The sequence below is a fragment of the Anarrhichthys ocellatus genome, unplaced genomic scaffold (assembly GCF_004355925.1).
Source record: "Anarrhichthys ocellatus isolate YVR2014 unplaced genomic scaffold, GSC_Weel_1.0 scaffold54, whole genome shotgun sequence".
NCBI classification, from domain to species: Eukaryota; Metazoa; Chordata; class Actinopteri; order Perciformes; family Anarhichadidae; genus Anarrhichthys; species Anarrhichthys ocellatus.
In genome coordinates, this window is record NW_022280084.1 from 2,462,090 (window position 1) to 2,474,942 (window position 12,853).

Sequence of the window (12,853 nt, forward strand, 5' to 3'; positions counted from 1 at the left end):
AGAGAGAGAGAGAGAGAGAGAGAGAGAGAGAGAGAGAGAGAGAGAGACAGACACTTTCCATTCAGAGCAGTGATCCAACCTATTGACGTAATTCTCCCCTTGCAGCAGATTTCACTAAGACCACTTTTGAAAATGTATTTTCCCAAAGACAAACTTAATTCAGCCTAATTATGAAGGCAAAGAGAGTCCAGCTCCCCTGGACACCAGGAAACCAGGAGTTCCCAGATTGAATGGTCACGCATAGACACACTGTACTGTAACACTGATTCACTGGTGATCTCTGGGAAATGCAGTACGGTAATGGCACAGCACCGAGCTATGAGTGCCTTAGGCCGGTGGTTCAGCATGTTACTTAGGGATGGAATTAAAGTGAAAATAAATCACCATGGAACCCCTTTAAGGACCCCTGGAGTCCCCGAACCCTACTCTGCACCACTGCCTCACGCTACGTTCAGACTGCAGGAAACAAGTGTCCCCAAATCCAACTTTTTTGGGGACATGTGTGATTCAGATCAGTTTTTTTTCATAACAGTGTGAACAGCACAAATCATTTGAAATCGGATCTTTTCAACCCTGATTTGAGCCACTTCATGGTCCTAATTCAGATACAGGTCGAGTTTCTTGCAATGCAACCTGAGTCGCTGGCTTCCACCGCACATCAACTTCTAAATAAACTTCTAAATAAAAGCAGAAAAGAGAAAATAATGTGAACGGCCAAACAAAGAAATCGTGTCTGAACAATGAATCCAAATTGAGCACTAAGGCTTGCAGTGTTAACATCGTCTGTAGATTAACACAAAACACACAAATCTTGAGGTTTTTCCACATAAAAAGAATCGCTTAATGTTCTCAATTGTTTCATAATAACTTTGTTTAACAGAATAATACAAACTGGATTATTATTCCAACTTTCTGTAACATTGAGAATTAGGATCATTGATAGGCTCAAACTCTCAAATATTACCCTAACACATTGCTCTTAAATGAGGCATTAGGCAGGGACTACAAGGGTTCCCTAAACCATATAACTCCACATGCCGGATCTAAAACATACAGTATGTGACAGAGTCCAAATTAGCACATACAGAACTGAAAGGCCCTTTTCATAATTTACATTCTTTGCAGTATAGCGAGATCAGATCTTCAAAGTCTGTAGTGCGCTGAGGTATCTGGAACTTACATCGGGAAAAAAAGATGAATGTTGAATGCTGCCGGCTGTGAAGTTCTGACACAAAAGGGCCTCCAACGCACGGCTTTGCCAAGCTTCCACCCGCTCTCAGCGCAGCTCTATTATCTCTACGCATTAAGACGTGTACCAACTGCCATAAGAATGTCAGGCAGTCCTTGTGGGAAGGAAAGGGAATTTTAAATGATTTTCTTTGAAATGCAGGGGGGAAAAAATAAAATGCAAATTAGGTGTGTTTCCATCAGACGTGTTGAGGAAAATAAAGTGAATTTGCACACAGACTTTCAACAACTGATTTCTACGTGGCGAGCTGTTATCGTGCTTTCGTGTTGGATGGTGTAAGTGATATGTCATGGCTTTTTATTTTCAAGATCGAGGAATGCACTTTGCATACCGTTAGACTACAGCCACACTGGAGCATTATATTTGGGACACAGGGAGGTCACGGTTTACACAGAACATCTCACAAATCATTTTTTTAACCTGCAGTCCTTCCTTTTTTTTTTTTATCTCGAGTGAGCATAAAACTTGAAATTTACGTTTGGCGTTCCTGCTCCTTGGAAGGAAGCCCAGCTCCTGTTCATGCTGCATTACTGCGGTACCTCCATGAACATTGACTCATTACCACTGCAAATCATTAACAGTTCGATTTAACCGTATGAACATTTCATTCGGGAGGCAGCAGCGCCTCGGATTTATCCTTCAACTTTTCTTTTTTTCCCCATCATCATTAAGATTAAAGTATCCTCGTCCCTGTTTTGCAGCTGAGGTTTTTTATTTTTGTCATCTTGTTCACGGGGCTACAGCGAGGTTATTTCTCTCTTCACCGTTTCACTTCATAGCAGAATCTCATCTCCTCTGCCTCAGTGGAGTTCACATCACCGATTCTTATTGAAGGGGAAATCGCACAGCCATTGCTGAGCGAGGTCGTTATTTGGATAATGACTAATCTGCTCCCGACTTAATTCCATTCCTCTGATCCGACGGCCAGGTTGGAGTCAGAGGATGTGGCTAATGATGTGGCTGCAGCGTTGTCTGGGAATGCAGAGAGCACACACACACACACACACACACACACACACGCACACACACACACACACACAGAAGATATTTGCAGACATTCACTCGTAAATCACTCACTTGCTCACGTACTGTGAACACTTATATTCACGAGTTCTCTTTAATGTCACGGACTGAAACACACATTTGACTTTAACCCCATGTACTGTTTTTTTTCTTCATGATACCCAGTAATAACATTTTTCCCCACATTATTCCACGCTGACATTTAAATATTCTGTATATGCATCCCAGTGCTTCACTTTTAGTGAAATATTCAAACAAGACACAGTTTTTATGACTGCTTCTATTCATCAAACGGAGAAAATGAACTGTAGTTGTGTTTCTAATGTTTTATGCACATTTTGTTTTTAAAGATGACATATTTCTGGAAACCTCTGGGTTTGGCCCGGATCCTAAAGATTAGTTTTGAACAATTCTTGGCTTGAGTTCACTTTTAAAATACTTAAAAATATATATTATTGAGAATGAAGACATGCACTTGAGCTGCCTAGTGGTGTAAAATGTTATTGCATTTGTGTTCTTTTATTTAACCCTCCTGTCTTGCCGTAGTTAGTCCCCTTTGTTACTGACTCAGGACATGCAGCAGTTACTTTCTTCTTTGCACCTTTGGTCGCCTTTGAGGTTCTAAATCTCTAAGTATTTCTATGTAGCCTACTTGTTTACTTTGATATATTCTTAGTGTTTTTTTTAAAAAGTATAACATTTATGTTGAAGTAATAGATGCTAATCTCTAAAGCATTTCTCTATTAGCACCAATGTGAATATTTGCTGAGATGCTAACTAGTGGCTGGCTGGCTGAGGGCTACCGAACGGAATTTCGTTGTATCACTACAATGACAATAAAAACCTCTTCATCTTTATCTTTATCTTTAGTCCTGCAAGCCTTATGATAAGGGATAATTGTTCTTATGTGAGTTGTATATTCATGGTCAGTTAAGTTTCCACAGTTTCCACAAAAGGAAAGATTCTAACTAAAGGCCCCACACACTGCTCCGCTTTCTTGGGTCTTTAGTTTTGAGGACCCAATGTTAGCTTTGTGCTAAGCTAACCAGTACAAATGAACCTGTGCAGTGATGAACCTACAGAATATGTTCGTCCAACTCAATAACTCTACAGACCCAGGGGCTGCTAGTCATGTCCCGCATAAAATCAAAAGTCAACATTGACTTATTTCAATACGTCCGTAACTGAAAAAACGAATTTGATCCAATCCATGATGTTTTACTAAACTTTACCATAACCAAGTAGTTTAGTCGTGTTTCTGGTTTTTGAAAATCTACAATGTTAACCACATGCTTAAAACTGTGACCACAATCTGGGTAATTGAAAATCCATTTTAGTTGCATGGGAACGTAATTTTGTAGGAGACAGGGGTTATACAACACACTCTTTGTACTTGTAAGGATCACTCACACTAACCTTAATCTAAACCCAATTCTAATCCTAATCCTAAAACCAAATAAAAAAAACACAAACAAATATGCAAAACCTTGAAGTAGTGAGGACTGGCCCAACTGTCACTCTCCAAAAATGTCTCCATTGGGTCCTCACATGGATAGAAGTACAACCAACACACACACACACACACACACACACACACACATGTCCATCCATGCACTTGGTCTAATTTTTATCGAATGCAACATTCACAGCATTGACCTGCTCACTCATACGCACTCACTCTAACATGCACCAAAAAACACACGTGCACACAACCACACAATTGCCCTCCTCTTCTCACATGCTTTTTCACTCCGTGCTCATTTGGTGATGTTAATGCCAGCAGACATGTACAGTGTGCTCTAACAGTGGAGGGAGGGGAGGGCGTGTGTGGGTTTGAGCATGTGTGTGCAAGTGGGTATGTGCAAATGCGGGTGTGCGTACGTTTGTGTACTTACCGCTCTTAAAAACCAATTAACAGCGCACAGCAGCAGCCGCCCCCCTCCTCCAAATGAAGAGGTGAATTAAACATCACCAAGACCAGATGGAAAGAAATCAGAGAAAAGAAAGAGAGAAGGATGAATAATTGAAGACGGAGGGGATCATAAAAAAAAGGGGGAAATAAAACTGAAATAAGAGATGAAATGAAATGTAAGAAAGCAGAAGTCAATTAGGGAGACTGAGAGAGAGCTGCAGGGAGAAGCAGATAGGAAGAGAGGGGAGGGGTTGCCGCAAGTGTGAGCGTGTTTGTTTTTGTGTGTGTTTGCGAGCATGTGCACACAGTGTTTGTGTGCGTCTCTCCTGCCTATTTTCCGGAGTCTAACTAACGCAACCCAGTTGTTTGAAGTCGACAGCAGCGCAGTCAGGATGGTTGCAACACAGTGATGATTAGACTACGTTCTCTCTCACGAAGCTGAACTTCAGTAGGACTTCAACGCCGTTCTGTACGAGTGTGCGTTTCTACGTACGCACGCCGGTGTGTCTGTGTGACAGTTAATAAGCTTTGAACCAGGGGCGCATTTCCAAAAAGTGATTCGTGAGCAACCGCAGATCAGTCACAATTCACAAATGCATGTTGTCTTGGATGCTCATGTATGAGTGCTCGAGCACGGCATCTTTTTTGATTTAATGAAACGTGTCAAAAAAGAAACTGGTGAGGAATTAAACTCATGTGTCAGGTCAAAGTTTTAAGTGCCATATAGTGTGTGTAGAACACATCTGGAGCTTCATAGAAACACACATGTATTAGTAAAATCGTGGACAACGATTTTGAATCCTCGAGTTTACCATTTTGGACGACGCCATCTTGTTTTTTGCAACCAACAATTGCTGAATACAAGATTTTTAGGCCAGCAAAATGTTATAATTAACTGTCATGAACTGAAAACACAGACAACTCCCAGGCCAACGCCGTGGGAGCCGTGGGAGCTAACCTGTCAATCAGCGGGCCGGCTATCAACCGATACATGAACTTGCGTATCTGTCTGCACGATCAAATACCAGTGGGTTAAAAACACGTAGCCATTGTGTAAAATATATTGCCAAACTGCTGACATTTTTCGAGTTCTGGCTAATGTTACATTCTCCGCTAGCACCTGCCCTCAACTCTCAAGAAACATGAGAAAGAAGGGAGATGGCTCACTCGTTAGCAAAGTCCATAATCGGTTTCGGACGCAGCGATCGTTTTTTTTTCCGGAGTTGTTGATGGAAGTAGCTAACGAGTGAGATGTCTCCCTTCTTTCTCATCTGTGTTGAGAGTTCCACCAGTGCAGTGTCGATCGTGCAGGGTGTACGGATTGTGCACGTGTTGTTGTTGTTGTATGTAGCGTAAATGAGCCGATGAATGATAAGATGTCTGATCGGTGCATTAACTCGATAGCAGATCCAGCAATGAGCTGCATGGGAGGCATTTCTGATACGTGTATCGTATCGAAAACAACTCTAGTTGTCATGTTCCAAGATCTCTGCAGTAGAAAACTACCACAAAAAATATGACCCAGTTGTAATAAACTAGAATGGATTGTATTGTAATCAACCATGTTCCCTTTCCTCTACCCACTATTTCCTTACCTGCATGTTTTGGTAACACAAATGCATTTTATGTGTGATGCTAATGAAGCAAATTGAAATTGCAAAGATTTCAGTGAGAGAAAGAGGCAGACAGGCAGACAAGCAGAGTAGCGCTACGACCAGATGTGATCCTGAAATGTTTGTGTCCCAGCAAAGTCAAGTTCTGTGTGTGTGTGTGTGTGTGTGTTGTGCAGTATGTGTGTGTTGTGCAGTATGTGTGTGGGCAAAGGAAAATGTCTGCATTTGTATCCAGCCGTCCTGTCTTGGAGTGAGTTTGGGAGTGTAATTGAGTATATTTGTGTGCGAGTGCATTTAGATTTGAATGTGTGTTCAACTCTGCGGGCATTTGTGTAATTTGTGCAGTGTGTGTGTGAGTGATTTGGTAATTGTTTAGTTTTTGTGTGTGTGTTTGTGAATCATGCATGCAGTTGTCTCCTTAACTTTAAGCTGTCTGTGTGTGTTTGTGCATCTACACTTTAGTAATTGCCCCTGGATGAGCTCGTAAATGTGTGTTTTTGTGTGTGTGTGTGTGTGTGTGTGTGTGTGTGTGTGTGTGTGTGTGTGTGCGTGTTAGTGTGTGTGTGCGTACGCCTGTGTGTGATTTCCAATAACTGCTCGGTTTGCTCAGCATCTCCTCTGCGGTCGGCGTCACGCTGCTCCTCTGTTCTGCTGGAAGTGTTTGTGAGGGAAAATAAAAGCAGTGTTTTGGTGGATGGGGGGGGGGGGGGCACTGGGAAATCACTGAGCCACTGTTTACAGCAAACACTGAGCGTGCAGGGACACACACTGACAGAGTTATGATCTGGGTGTCTGTCCCTCTGTGTCTGTCTCGTCTGTCCCTCTCTGTCTGCTCTCGTGTTCGTCTCTGTCAGTTTAATGCTGTGTGCTTCGGGGGCATAAATGTTACATGAGCGATAATCCCAAAAACATCAAAATAAACAAGGCAGCAGTAAACATATCGTCCCACAGGAATAATGCGGTCGTCCCTCTCGGCCAATCAGAAACAAACAGGTCGCTGTATTCTGACCTTTGTATGTAAATGACTGCAGGGACACGTGGCTTTGTAATGTGACACAAAAGTTAGATTACTTTTCTCGAGTAACTTTGTGTGTGCTGTGTCTATATACACTGTCTAACTGGGACCTCAAATGTACTCCTATAAGGATGTAAACTACACCATTTAATAAACTATCCAATCAGATAAACATTTGCTGCATGCACACGCCATGTCAAACTGTGTATCTATAATTCATCTGTCCTGTCTTTGCGGTCATATGATGACATTCCTCGTGCAACACTTTCCCCAGCTTGCGTTTTCTTTCATGTATAAGACCAAAAACAGCCCGGCTTTCGGAAAAACAAAAACAAGGAGCTGCTTTGCGTTGTGTTTCAGATCCACGGGGTTAGATACGAGCACTGCACACTGACACGCTGATCCCAAATTGCGGTTTAGGTCTTCTAGTCACTAAAGAATGCACCTTGCAGAATGACGTTGTGCTGTGTCCTTGCAAAAAAGGAAGCCAGTTTCAAACTTGCGTTTTTTAGCTGGAGCCCTTTGCGTGTGCACCCTCGTCGCATCAAAACAGTCGCCCCAATCAAATGAATGAGGTGGCTGAATTTTGCTGTTGTCTGTGTGGCATTTTAAGTACTTATTTCAAGTCCAACTTTGATGTTTTTCCGAAACCTAACTTTGTTGTTTTGTTGCCTAAACCTTACTTCCTGTGAAGACTAAAGTTTATTTTGAAAAGCATGTAACGAATATATGTCGACACGCCGTCACTAAGATATCCAAAACTGATGCCAGGGGGGTAACTAGAGCGTCATAGTTTGAAATTTAAGGCCACTGACCAAGCATCAGTAATTGACAATTGAAAGTTTAAATCCTCTTCTGACTGACCAATTGTGCTGCAACCACACAGAACCTGAGCCGCTCATTACTCGCAGAATGCTTCATCAACAAAAACCCTTTCCACTTTGAGAAGTGTCAAAACTTTTTATTCCAGTGCTGAGGATTTGTGTTGGTGTGGTTTCAATGAAGCTCCTCATTTCCATTCAACTTCCTGAGTACAATAGTGAGCCTGGAAATGTCACAGAAATGCTTGAAGTGAAACCCAGCGACGGAGGAGCCTTTATTGTTTTTCTCCTTATATACTGGTCTTTTCGTGTCTCTCCATCCTCGCTTATCCTTCCCTTTCTCTCCTATTTCTCTGTGGTTTACTCTTTCTCTCCCCCCTCCCTCCCTCCCTCCCACACTACACTCACTTTCACTCTCTTTTCTCTCTCTCAAACAAACACCTTTTTTTCTGCTCTTCTGTCCACACTTTGCCCTTTGCTGCCTTTTCAGAAATGGCAAATATATGCACACGACATACACAACACAACAATGAGAGATATGTATGCAGGCATGCGTGTAAACACGGACAATACTCACACACACACACACACACACACACACACACACATAGACACAGCGTGCTCTCTCCTGCCTGAGAGTGGTGTGCGGTAGTAGAAATGGGAGCGAGCTGTTGCCTGGAGGCAGAGCTGGGATGTGAATACACGGAGAGGGTCAGCAGGGCAGTTTTTGGGGGCGGGGGGTTAGGAGGATGAAGGCTTCAGGGTGTGGAGGAGTGCAGTTTGGGGTTACAATCCTCACAAACTGTCCTTTCATTTCTACATATGGAGGGTTTGCTGGCAGGAGATTGTATTTGGCCTTTGGTGGCCACGTTGGCGGTCTTAAGCTCTAAGGCAACAGTGGGTGCATTCCTCAATGAACAGTGGGACCCTGTCTGATAAGATGACAAGACGTCAGTACAAAAAAATACAATATCGACCGGCTTTATAGTGTTTTTCAAAGACATTTCCCTAATATTAACCTGAATTCCAAGTGAACGAGAGGTACTCTTTGAGTGAGCAGTGTTGCTCATTGTTGCCTGGTGCACCAGCTTGTTAAGTTCTTTCTTTCTGATCCTCGAGCCAACAAAAAGCTTTTGTGCTGCTTGGAAAATGTGAAGCTACCTGATAAGCTTCACGTCTGTCAATCACAGCAAAGAAAAGTGAGCCAAAGAAATACTGTGAGACACTTAAGAGCAACAGCAGTGCGTGAGTTTCTGACGCCGAGGACCACTGAACAAGCTGCGGGATTTGACGAGTTGGTGATGAGAAATGTGATGACCAAATACCTGCATAAATAATGACACTCCCGTCACTGTACTTTGTGTTAACAAATGTTGAGAATATACTTTCTTGCAAGCCAAGAAAAAATATATTTTTCTTGAAAGCGTCAGAGCATACTGCATCCTATAACAGAACTTTATAACCACAAATAATAAAACTGCTGAGGCAAGTGACATTTACGTGAAGCGAGACAAAGAGCCTTTCATAAACCGCACTAATCCACCCCATACTCAAAACAAGGCAGACTGAACTTAAAACCTAAATATCAAATCATCTCACTTACTTACAAATACAGTTTTTTGCAGAGCATCCGGTAAAAGCATTTTGGAGGAAATGACAAATAACATACTTTGTCATTTGGTGTTGTCTGTATGGTGAGTCCAGAATGCTCTACTGGCATCAAATGATCCACAAAATGTAACACGGCTGGTGTGGATGTTGCCTATAAGCATTTTGAGGGAAAATTCAATCCCGTAAGTTTGCACATTCAGTAACTTCCTGAGAATGTATGACTAAACTCAAGAGTTAGGCTTTAAAAACATGACGGGACTGTCAATCAAAATCATATTCACTATTAAGCTTTGTTAGTCACCCAGGATTTAACTTTTCTACTTCAGCTCATCTATTCCAAGAGAGTCAACTTTTTTTCGCTGAATACTTTAGCTCATGTATAATGTAATACGTGGAGATGTGTTTAAAAATATGTATATACTTAATACTTAAATGGTGAGAGTATAAATGGAATAAAGAGGACAGTGTGAATAAAAGATATTAAAGACATAAAAGATAATATGTTTGGACACTGAGGCTGTTATTGTGAAGCTCCGTCTATTGTACCACTGGGTCATTCTGCAATGAAAGGGAGAGAGAGGGAGATAAGATACACTGAACATCATCCCTCAGGATAATGATGCAAGGTACAAAGGATGAAGAGGAGGAAAGAAAAGGAGGAGGAGGAAGGAGGCTGGGAAGAGACAGACAAACAGCTCAGACGTAGGGAAAGACAGAAGACAGGTGAGGAGAAGTTAGATGATAGAAACATAGTTCAAATATATGGAGAGAGATTCCTTTAAAGAGGAAGGAGGAGAGAGAGAGATGCTGGAGGACTAGAGAGGTGAGAAAAGATGGAGAGAGGAGAAGCAAAGGGATGGTCAAGAGAAAGCAAGAGATGGTGAAAGATGGATAAAAGATGACTTACTTTGTTGAAAAAGAGAGAGAGAGAGAGAAAAGAAAGGAGGATGGACAAAGTTAAACAAGACGAGAGAAGAAAAAGACACACAAAGGAGGAGAGACGGATAGGTATGAACGAAACAGAAAGAAAGTGAAGGTGGCGAGGGAGAAAGAGAGAAGAAGTGAGCACATGGCAAAGGAGATAGACATGGAATGTGTGTGCGTTCGTGTGTGTGGGTGTGTGTGTTGGGGGGAGGAGGAGGAGGAGGAGGGTGGGTATCCCGTAGGGTTAATTACATCTCTGTTCTCTGTCAGTGCGGCTCTCTCCTCCGCGATTTGAGTCCCTGCTGCAGGCTGACAGGCCCCACACACACACACACACACACACACACACACACACACACACACACACTAACAAATCCACAGAAATATATACCCGCATTCTCATAAATACAGATTAATACACACACACATCCATGCACACTCAAATATCATGACACACAAACAGAAATGTTCTCTGTCTCCTCCTTTATGTCTTTCTGTCACTTTCTCTCTCTCTCTCTCTCTCACTCACTCACTCACTCACTCACTCACTCACTCACACACACACACACACTGCAGTCTGTCCCAGGAGACGATGCGTTGTTCTGTGCAGAGTTATACACGAAGAAGAGGGCCCTTACTCGTAATAGCTGTTAATTTTGCATAAATCATGCATGACATGACCCACATGTAAATCACTCATGTCAGCAGGATATCACATCCCAGCAGCTCCGTCTTCTTCTTCTTCTCTAAAGGAAACAGCAGTCGCTTCCATTTTCATTGTTTTCGTCTCAGCTCCTGTGTTTGTCTTTGACTCCCGAAGATGAACGAGAGAGAGTGACGCAGACAGCTTCTTCCTGTCAGGTTTAAGGAAGTTGAAATGTATATTTTGGCTCCTTCATCTTGTCTAACTTATTATGAATAAATGAAATACATTTAGGACATTCTGCATGCATGTGCAGTTTGTGCATGGAATTAGAGGATCGGCCCGTTTGCCATCGATCTCATTTTGTGCTCGTGAAATGTCGTAGAAGTGATACACGAGTTGTATCGTTCACTCCACATGTCTCGTAACTGCGTTGAACCCAGGAGACAACTATTCGGTCCTGTGTGAAACCAAAAGTCAATGTTATTAGTTGAAATGTAATAAAAAAAACATACTTATTTTAAGCCAAACCATAATGTTTTACTAAACCGAGTAGTTTTGTTGTTTAATTTTACTTTTTTAATCGTGCGCGACCGTGACACAGGATACAATAAGTTTTCCTCAGGACTCTTAATTGAGAATGCAGATTAGTGGGAATGTAATTTTGTTGAAGACAGGGAAGGTCCAACCATATTCAAACTGATGGTATTTGACTGTTAAGACATCAGTGCAATGTGTTGGCCCTAATAAGAAGCCATCTCTCTCTGGTGAGCTAACGCCAGAAGTAATTGTTTTATAGCCCTCACAACCTGTTTAGGCACAGAAACAAATACATGTGAATAAATGTCTAAACCGAAGATTAGCATGTTGTGTTAAAAAGCCAAGAGCAAGAGTAAAGAGAGACAATACGAACTTCGATTTGAGTTTACCGACCTGATCCATACAGGGGAAGATTTTTCTAAAACCTCTGGGAGCCAACAGAGCAAAACCTCGCTCAACACAAAACCTGATAGATTGTGCAAATGTTTGAGCCAGCTGGAAAAAAAAAATCTGTAAAACTTCAATAGGTCTGTGTTTCAACATCACATCATCTGCTTTATGTTTGATTACAAAAAACAAAAAAAAACGACCAGAAAAAAGCAATTGTTCCGTGTTTTGAGGCGGATTTTCCCTTGAACTTCAAAAGGATAGAACAACTGTCAGGTCACAGTCACAGCAGTTGTCTTCTTGATTCAGTATTCAAAAGGAAAGTTGATGAAACATCAAAGTGCCTCTTGGGAAGTCTGAAGATTCTCGTCTTCAGGTAAAGGAGCTTTCTGCACAAATAACATGACGGGTCGTGTAATCCTCCTGACAAATCAGTGAATCTCCCCGTTGTTTGCACCTTTGTGGTTCAATCCCACTGAGACGTTTCCCTCACAGCCACGGCCGGCTTTATTAACCAGTTATGCCTTAATTAGCTAATAGGATTGTTTTAACCATGATCCAAGAACAGAATAGCCCGCGGGAAGACAAACACCAGCTCTGTGGAAGTGTGTCTTTGTGTGTGTGTGTGTCTTTGTGTGTGTGTGTGTGTGTGTGTGTGTGTGTGTGTCTGGATGTATCCTCAGCCGTGTGACTGTGCAATTGCATGTGCGTGACAGACTCAGCGAGGAGTGCACACATTGGGTGTGATTCAACGTTGCACGTGTGCATGAGCGTCTGTTTGTGTGAGATTCAGTGTGTTTGCCTGTGTGCTCGTGCACGTGCGCGTGCATGTGTCATCTAAGGCACCCCAGTCTCCCGCTCTGCCTTAATTAACGCGCCTTCTCGCAAGACTTTCTCTGGAATATGAAACAATTTTACCTGATGATGCAAACAGCTGAAAACAGCGCCGGGGCTGGTGCCTCGCCTCCTCCCCTCCTCGCCTCCTCGCCTCCTCACCTGACACTTCACTCTTTATGCGAGAGCGTTAATGTATGCCGGCGCTACACTTGTAGTTTTTATATCCGTGTATTTTAGCGGCACTGCATTAGCCAAAAGGCTTTTTTTGCTGGAGGAAA

General features: G+C 42.4%; 1 protein-coding gene across 1 annotated transcript in view; it reads left to right on the forward strand.

The window, feature by feature from the left end:
• Nucleotides 1-12,853, forward strand: part of kirrel1b (kirre like nephrin family adhesion molecule 1b) — a 65,321-nt gene that overhangs the window by 28,030 nt on the left and 24,438 nt on the right.